Source organism: Erpetoichthys calabaricus, chromosome 13 (assembly GCF_900747795.2).
Source record: "Erpetoichthys calabaricus chromosome 13, fErpCal1.3, whole genome shotgun sequence".
NCBI classification, from domain to species: domain Eukaryota; kingdom Metazoa; phylum Chordata; class Cladistia; order Polypteriformes; family Polypteridae; genus Erpetoichthys; species Erpetoichthys calabaricus.
This window is the reverse complement of record NC_041406.2, coordinates 23,618,581-23,627,832: the sequence shown is the minus strand read 5'-3', so window position 1 is coordinate 23,627,832 and position 9,252 is coordinate 23,618,581. Positions and strand designations below refer to the sequence as shown.

The following is a 9,252-nucleotide window of genomic DNA, read 5'->3' as shown; positions in this document are numbered from 1 at the left end:
GAGTTTGGGACAAGGCTGCCTAGGGTGAGAACTATTCACTTGGTTTAGACTTGTAAAAACAGCGCGGTATGGCTTTTGTTATTTTTGAGGCCTGACCCCCATTCCCCTTTTGCCATTTTCATGTATGTGGAATCACAACACTAGGGAAGTACATTATCAGGGTCAGGGTTGTCCCACCATTGATATATAAATGAATGCAAAGTGTTCAGTGACAAACTGACCACCCTGGGAGATAGATACAGAAGGACTAACATTAGAATCAAAGGCCTCCCTGAAAACCATGAAAGTCCCAACCCAGTGAAATTCATAGCTGAACTTTCTCTAAAATAATCTCTCAAAGCACCCCAGGCGTTGCAACACATCCCTGCCTCCACCTACTTGCAACCTGGACTTCACACTACTGATAATTGTTCTAATGTCTGATTGAGCTTACTGCTGCTCCATCCTGCCGACTACGCCACTGTGAAGTAAAAGAAGAAACGTAAAACATAAGAAGGGTTGGAGTATCAGCCAGTTAGCCCAAGTAATTTTTGTTGGCAAAAAGTAAAAAAGAAATGGACGCACAAGGGTGCAAAAATAGCATTATGATAGGAATAAGTGGTTGAGAGCACGCTGTCCTCCTCAGTGTCTTCAGCCATTAATTGTCAGCTGTCCCAGTAGAGGTGGGGCTTCTTGGAGGAAGTGAAACTGGGTCACGAGTCCTCCACTGTTGGGGTCAAATCTACAGGTAAAAGGGAAGATGTCATTAGCGAGAGTAACCTCTCATGGTGTGTGTGTTGATGTGTGTATGTGTGTTCGCCGTGTGATCAACTGGCCTCCTGTCCAGGGTTTGTTCCTGTCTTGCACCCTGTGTTAGTTGGGATAGACTCCGGCACCCCCGTGACCCTGTTTAGTACTAAGTGGGGTTTGAAATTGACTGAAGCGCCATGATTATCTTTAAACATTTACCCATGATTCCTTTTTACTGTGTTCTCTCTAACTTATGCAAATAATGCAATACAATTGTTCAATCCAGGCACAGCCTCAAAGACTTTTTTTGCAGGAGGACAACAGAGAAATTTTTTAGAGTGCCAAGAGTGAATATCATAGATGGTTGTGAACAACGGAGAACAATATTTGTCAAGTGTTAACGTATGCCCATATTGAATTACATCAGCCTTTAGCGATGCATTCAAGAGCAAAAATCATTTCATTTGTATTATTCCATATCTGGATGTCCTATGTTATGCCATTATTATTATTGTTGCTATTATTGGATTATTTTCTAAATTATAGAGTGTTATTTTCTGCTCCTCCCTCATGTTTATGACATGACGCCACCCATGAAAACAAAACTAAAAGTATGAACTTGCTTCTTGAAAAAAAATAAAGAAACGAGAACATCCCACGTGAAGAGATTCTGAGTGTGGTGCACCCTGAAATTTGGAAGTCTGCTCATAATAATCTTGTGTAGGTCGTCACACATGCAGACCAAAGATTGCTAGTATAGCTTTGGACTGAATGGCCCGTTCTCGTCTAGATTATACATGAAAATAATATACAACAATGCAATTGGGTTCATGGAAATCGGACTGTTGTATTGAATCTGAGCGTTCGGAAGTCACTCAGAGTTCAACAAAATGGCTCCTTCAAAAATTTTGCCACCCTAGTTCGCCTACATTTTAGAGCTGGCCCTGGTTCTACTTGCATCAGTTTTTTCTTCTTGATATTCCATTTTTCTTCCCATATCCCCAAAGATGGATGGCACAAAAATGTGTTGAAGGATAAAGAAAAAGAGTCCAGCTGCATATAGCATTATGTCCACTCAGATTCACACTGTCGATAAGTGGGGATTTGTTTATTTTATGCTGAAGACCCCTGGGACACACCTAGCCTTGACCCGGCACGCACACTCACACCCTGAGACACAACACAGAGGTTCAAAAATGAATCTCTCTATACATACTGTAAAATCTAATGTCTGTATGTCTGCTTTTCACGATTTCCGATTCATTTTGCGACTTCTCTCATCATGCTAAGTATCATAGTTCGGTTGCGGCATCGACTTATTTGTATGAATCCGAGAGACAGGCTGCGGACTGAGGGGAGATAGAGGCAGGACCTCAGGAGTAGGGAGCCAGGCAGGGCTCTCCTCACTCACGCACCAGGCTCCGTTCGAGTCACTCTACCTCTCGCCATGTGTTGCCTCCGCTTAGCTAGCGATACCCGATTGTTCAGCAGACTTTATCATCTAGAGGTTGTTAAGGAGTAACGTTTGTCATTTTTGAGAAAGATATCACAGCTACGTGTGTTTTAGAGGGTAGCTGCTCAATAGCAGAGATATCACAGCCACATGCTCTTCTCCCCACTCGGTGGGCACTCTCCCGTCAGAGCTGAACACGATCAGATACAGTGCCAACGTTTGACATCGGAGCGTACCTTCCGCTTAGCCAGAGATACCATGCCAACTTTTTACATTTTTGGCAAAGAGATCACAGCTACATTCTCGCTGTTGATAGCAAAACCAAAAATATTGTATATCAAGAAAAATATTGTATGTCAAGAAGCACTGAATGAGCACTCATGTGCACTGAATCGAGTCCTGAACTGAGCTGATTTATTCTTCAAAACATGGCGGCTTTAAAGGCCATGACTGGAAGTGACCTGGTGGAACCAGAAGTGATGTTCTTCTGGGTGCGGAACCCAGAAGTGACATTCTTGTGGATGCTGGAACCGGAAGTGGTGTCTTTACAGGTGAATCAGAAAGGTTTTCCCATTTTTGGTCTATAGAGACAACAGAAGAGGGTTTAGTGCACCCCGCTACCCCTGGCCTGGCATGTAATTACCTTCACTTGGTCCATACAGCTCCCTCCTACTCGCACATGTGTGACAACACTCACGACAAAACTCCAAACATAGTCTGGTATAACAAATGCAGATGACGATGGTGAGCCTTCTGACTGAAATTTTAAGTTTTATCCTTCCAGGTTTCCAGTTGTGGGGGGCCTATAGGGAGTCTTCCACTATACCAATCCATAGTGAGAAGGTGAAGCTCTCGATTTACTAGTCGATTTATGTCCCTACCCTCATCTCTGGTCATGAACTTTAGGTAAGGACCAAAAAAATTAGATCATGGGTACTAGTGGCCGAAATGGGCTGACTCGGTAGGGTGGCTAGGGTTTCCCTTGGAGAAGAATGACAGGGAGAGACTCGGAGTAGAGCCACAGACCCTCCATAATGAGAGGAGCCAATTGAGGTGGTCCGGAGGAGGGAAGGCGTAGGGCCCACTGGGAGAATTATATCTGCCAGATGTCCTGGGAACACCTTAGGACAGCGTTTCTCAACCTTTAAGTATCTGCGACCCGTGTTTTCATAACAGCTTTAATCGCGCCCCCCTAACGTTTTTTTGAAACTCTAATAAAATTTATTCCCATATTTTTTGCTGCCGATACACCACTACAAGTTTAAAATTTCTCTACGAAGAGCGAAATTATGCCACCTATGGCAACCTTCACAGATTGAGAACCGCTGCCTTAGGATACCACATTATGATTTGGCAAGTGTGGTTGATGTAAGGGACGTATGGGCCTCACTGCAAAGACTGTTGCCTCCCTTGACATGTGGAAAATGAATGAATGAAGGTTCCTATTGTTGTGTGAAAATCTGAAGTGATCGAGAGCACTCTAAAGATAAAGACAGAACCAGACAAACAAGCAGGCCCAGGACAAGAACAAAAGTCCAGAAAAAGTGTAATCCAAGGTGGTTAAATTTGGAATTGTCACAAGAATAACGAAGAGACATCAAAAAGGTTTGGAGCAGCCACCCATATATTGTGCCCTGGCTGCAAAATGGGATTTAACGATGAGTTGCGTTCAGGTCTGAGTCCAAAACAGAACTGACTTTAAGGTTTGTCAAGATGGTGGCTTTAAAGTCCAAGACAGGAAGTGACATCATCGGGATCGGAAGTGGCATCGTCAATGGGGTCCCCCCAATCCACAACACCCCCGTCTTCCCCCCATGGAGACCGGACATGATGTCATCACTGTGGGGCGGAACCGGAAGTGGTGTCATCAATGGCGCCGGAAACGTGCAGGATTTCCCGTGGATGGTCTGCAGGGGATTGAGAGCACACCTCACCACCCCCTGGTCTGGCGTGGAACTACTATTATTCAGGCCCTTTAGCTGCCTCCCATGCGCACGTGTGTGACAGTAATCCAATTGAAGGTGAAGCCTTGACACATACAGACACAGATGATTGCGATTTCCTTCCAGCATCTTTCAGCTCCTCACCGTGACTCTTCCCCTGTGCAAATCCAAAGCTTCCCCACGGTGTTGTGCTTCCTTGGCTGCTGGGAATTGCAGTCCACCTAAGTAGCACTGCTGCTAACTCCCCCTTGGTTATAACTTCTCCATTCCATACAAACAGGGTTATAAGATGGAGTCAGAGTCATGGAGTCAACTACTCCAACTCCAGCACTGGAGTCGCAACATCTTTCATAAGCCAGACTAAATCTCCCGCTTGACATGTGTCCGTTTTTTAGTGGCTCACACAAAGATTTGTGTGCTGGGTGGGCTGCTGACTTGACGTTGGCCCCAGTGTTTGTGTACCTGCCCTGCGTTTGTGGGGTGGAGAATCTTATGTAGTCCTTCAAAGAAAATTACCCAGCACACTGGCCTTGAATTCCAGGTACGGCGACTGACAGTGCCGAGTCTGCATGTTCTCCCCATGTCTAATTCATGTTTCCTCTGGGTGCTCTGACTTCCCCTCTCACATTTGCACAGATGTGTTTTCTGGGTGGGTTACCAACTGTAAAGTGACACCAGTGTCCATTTGTGTACCCTAAGATTGGCTGGTGCCCTGTCCAGGATTTGCTCCTTTCCTTGTGTTCACCGCTTGCAGGATTGGCCTACAGCCCCCTATAACTTTGGATTTGAGTAAGCAGTTCCGACAATGTATCTATATTTTAAACATTTTTTGACTTTACACATACATTAATTTAATCCTTTTCTATTCTACGTAGTCTGAGTCTGGTAAGGCGTATAGTTTTATATTAATGATTCTAAAAGAATTCCTTATAGTGTCCTAAGAACAAAAAACAAAAACAGCCCTCCTGTTATTACTGGACACACACTATGCCTTGTCTGGCTTTGCGTCAGTTAAAAGTCATTTGTATGCAGTGTGCTTCCAATCTTCAGAAACGTAAGATTCTGTCTGCCCCTTACTGGTTATCGTATTAAAAAGGGAGTTCAATGTTTAATATTTCCAGGAACAGCACAGACACAAACAGAAATGTTCAGCAGTTGGTACAAAGGAAGGCTTCAATAGATTCCTCAATAGATTATGACTTCAGATAAATAATACTGACTGAAACTCTCAGAAATAAAAATACTGGACTGAAATGACCATTCCATATTGGCTCTGTGTGTGAGTGTCTGTGTGTGTGTCTGATGGCACCCTGTTATACACCGATGTCTCATCCAGGGTTGGCTCCTGCTCCCAGTAACCCTGCACCTCAGTGAACCTGGCATTGGATAGCAGCTTTCAAAATAATAATAACTTTCTTGTTATCTACCTTAACAAAAGGAAAACTGTCTGTCATTCCAACAGATGGAGTATCACAAACATTTGTAGTAATAAAATATATTGCATTTGTCATTCCAACAGGTGGTGGATCAGAAACATTAAAACTGCTTTTACAAATCCCATACCAAATGTCATATAACAGAGACATAGACATGGCATTTGTCATTCCAACAGATGGTGCATCACAAACATTTGTAGAACAAATGTTCTTCCATCCCAATGGCCTCCTGGCCGGGTAAGGGTCTTTGGTCCATCCCTGCTGGGAAAGCACTGTGCCCACCTGCAAATTGGCATACTTTATCAATCTTCTGGCAAAGTCAGGAAACATCTTGCTCTTCTTTGTGCCCACTCACTGCCATGGTCTCCCAGGAAAGGGACCGGAACCCATCCTGCCATCCATCACTATATATATATTGTCACAAACGCCACAAAGAGCCATAGCAAGGTTTGGGGTAGCCACTCATATATTTGGTTTCCTGGCTGCAGATTGAAGTAAATGATAGCACTGCTGTGCACAAAACTGAGTCCAAAACAGAACTGACAGAATAGGGAAAAGGTGGAGGCTTTTAAAGGGGAAGACGGGAAGTGAGGTCAAAGGGGTCAGGCTCATAAGGGTCTTCAACCACAGGCTCGAGCGCAGACATGACATCACAGGGGCCAGAGCCGGCAAGGTCTTCGTCCACAAGCTCGGAACCGGAAGTGACGTCCAGAGGGCCAGGTGGAATTTCCTGTGACTGGTCTGCAGGAAAGGGAGAAAAAGAGTTACTGCACTCTGCCACATAGTGGTCTGATTCGGAATTGCCCTTACTCAAGCCCTTTAGCTGCCTCCCATGCGCACGATTGTGACAACATAAATATATACACACACAAACACATACATACAATACAATACAATACAATACAATACAATACAATACAATTTATTTTTGTATAGCCCAAAATCACAGAAGTGCCGCAATGGGCTTTAACAGGTCCTGCCTCTTGACAGCCCCCCAGCATTGACTCTCTAAGAAGACAAGGAAAAACTCCCAAAAAACCCTTGTAGGGAAAAAATGGAAGAAACCTTAGGAAAGGCAGTTCAAAAAGAGAGACCCCTTTACAGGTAGGCTGGGCGTGCAGTGGGTGTCAAAAAAAAGGGATCAATACAATAAAATACACAGAACAGAACAAATCCTCAATACAGTATAAAAATAAAAATTTTACAAGTATGGACCAGAATTTAACAGTAGATGATATCACATAATATAATTTGGATATACAGTATATACATACTGAATTGAATCGCAATTTCATTATTTAGGTGGTTACCTACCAGGTAACGCTTGTGGGTGGTATATATATATATATATATATATATATATATATATATATATATATATATATATATATATATATATATATATATATATATATGCTGTATATTATATACCAGGCGTGTCAAACTCACTACCATTGGTGGGCCGCTTCAACTGCCATACGTGCGTCAGCGGGCCGCACTGTAACAAATACTATTATACTGTTATACAAAGTTACTGTAGCTTTCTTTCCAATACTGAAAACTTTAAAAAATGTAACACTTAAAGTTTAAAGTTTAAAGAAAAGCAATTTATTTCCATACAGTCTCCATACAACAGTGTAGAATTAGAGTCTTAGCCTCTTAGCTAGGTCCTTATTATATTATATTCATATTATATTCATTGCTTATATAGGAGCCTTACAGTGTGAGATTTATTTCTTTTGTCCCGACACTTGGCATCTCTTGTTAGTCATCAGTTCGTCAACATCAGGCTTGAAATCTTGTGCAGCTGCAACTTTTATGAGGGATGAAAGGTGCTCGACGGTAAGTCTTGAGCGATGTGGGGTTTTGGTAGCTTTCATTAACGAAAATAATTGCTCACAAAGGTAAGTGCTTCAGAACATTGACAGTACTCTCGATGCCAAATTACGGATCTGCACATACGAGGGTGGCAAGTAAGCATACAAGCCTGGCACACCAACTTGGTTGTATTTTGCCTTCCGAATAGAATCTGACTGCACTTCATTCAATTACATTTAGATATTCTCAGGCGCATTCTCAATGTTGTAAGAGAACAGCGCAGTGCCCTGTTTGTTTGAACTAAAATCACGAAAATGCTCAGTAATTCAAGTTGGAAAACAAATCCTCCAAAAATCAAATTTTACTTTACTAAGTTTACTTCAAAGTTTGTATTGTAAAATAAGCCGATATGCAAAAAGCCACCTGACCTACAATAATTTTACAAACTCAAAATCACAAAAATATGTTAATAAACAACTCACCAACTTCTCGCGTCCACTTCAGATCTTCAGCTGTAGTCTGCACTACCTGTTCGTTACAATACTAGCACAAAATTACATGAAACTAGAGCAAAAAAACGTGAAAATATGCGGGCTATTACTACTCGTGATGGTCAGTTCTGCGCAGTGGCCAGTCTCAGCAACCCAGTCAGTAGTGCAGCCTTAGCAGGGGCAGCTCTAGGCTAGTGGCGGCCCTGGGCAGAGAAAGAATCGGTGGCCCCTTCGCCTGGCAATGTCAATACGGTATCTTATGCACGGCGGATGGCCACATCCGTTGTGGACGCTGCATAGCCGCCTCGTGCTCATGACACGCTTCTATATACGCGTTTCCGTAACTTGAAAACCAAGTGGCGACCCATGATATTCTCATTACGGCAGAACGTTATAATACTACATATAGCTTACTGCTCCGACTCTAGTAAATACAGCCTACTAATTAACAAGAAACACAATGTTTTTTGGCCACATTGCTGTCAGCTGTGTCGTTATTTTCTCTTTCTGTTGTATATTCAAAATATATATTGGGGTGGCGGCCCCTGGGATTTGGCGGCACTGTGCAGGTGCACAGTTTGCACATGCCTAAGGCCACACCTGCTGCCCATTGCTGCAGCCTAGCACTTCAGTTGTGACGCTGCGGCTCATTAACTTTGGTCAAGGCTCGTGGCTATAATAGCTGATGACGTTTCCGGTACCGTAATGCCATGGGAAAATGCGCTTTTGTCAGAAGGCAGAAGTAAGAAAAGTCAATAAGTAACACCGAAGATGCAGAATGATTCAATCACAAACGATAGTAATCATTTTGTACAAGTTCAGTGCTAACTAGGATCTGTCATGCGGGCCGCACATATATTATATATATATATGTACTTTGTACGGCTGAATCATAATCTGATTGTTTTGTCAACTTCCAGGTAATGCTTGTGGTTACCCAGTTGGTAAACATCCTCCACACCTTCTCAGTTGCTAGATGGGGCTCATCAGGTGTATGCACCCATGCTTCCCCTTTTGGTGATTGAACCTTGTTGGACGTCAGTGCCTCAAAACATGCCAACGATCTGCTTCTCACAACTGAGTGGGCATGGAGGATGTTTGCTGATCGGCCAACCAACCACATGTGTTACCAGGAAGGTGACCACTCAAAAAATCAGATTGGGATTTAGACCAATGTGTATAATATTCCAATCTATACCCTGGTAAGCAAGCGAGCCAGCCTCCGTGGCGAAACGCTGACATCTGAGGTTCGATCCCCACAAGGGGATAAGCCCCAAAATCAGGCCAGACACGTGTTGTGTACTCTTTGTATTATTTGACAGGTACTCTATAACACACACACACACACACACACACACACACACACACACATATATATATAT

The 9,252-nt window shown here is 43.2% G+C and overlaps 1 long non-coding RNA gene across 1 annotated transcript in view; it reads right to left on the bottom strand.

Moving 5' to 3' along the window:
* Positions 1-5,604: 5,604 nt before the first annotated feature.
* The window catches only part of LOC127530100 (uncharacterized), a 27,082-nt gene continuing 23,434 nt past the window's right edge, over positions 5,605-9,252 (bottom strand). Inside the window, exon 2 of the long non-coding RNA XR_007936631.1 lies at positions 5,605-6,302. This is a non-coding gene — a long non-coding RNA (uncharacterized LOC127530100). The remainder of the gene's footprint in view (positions 6,303-9,252) is intronic.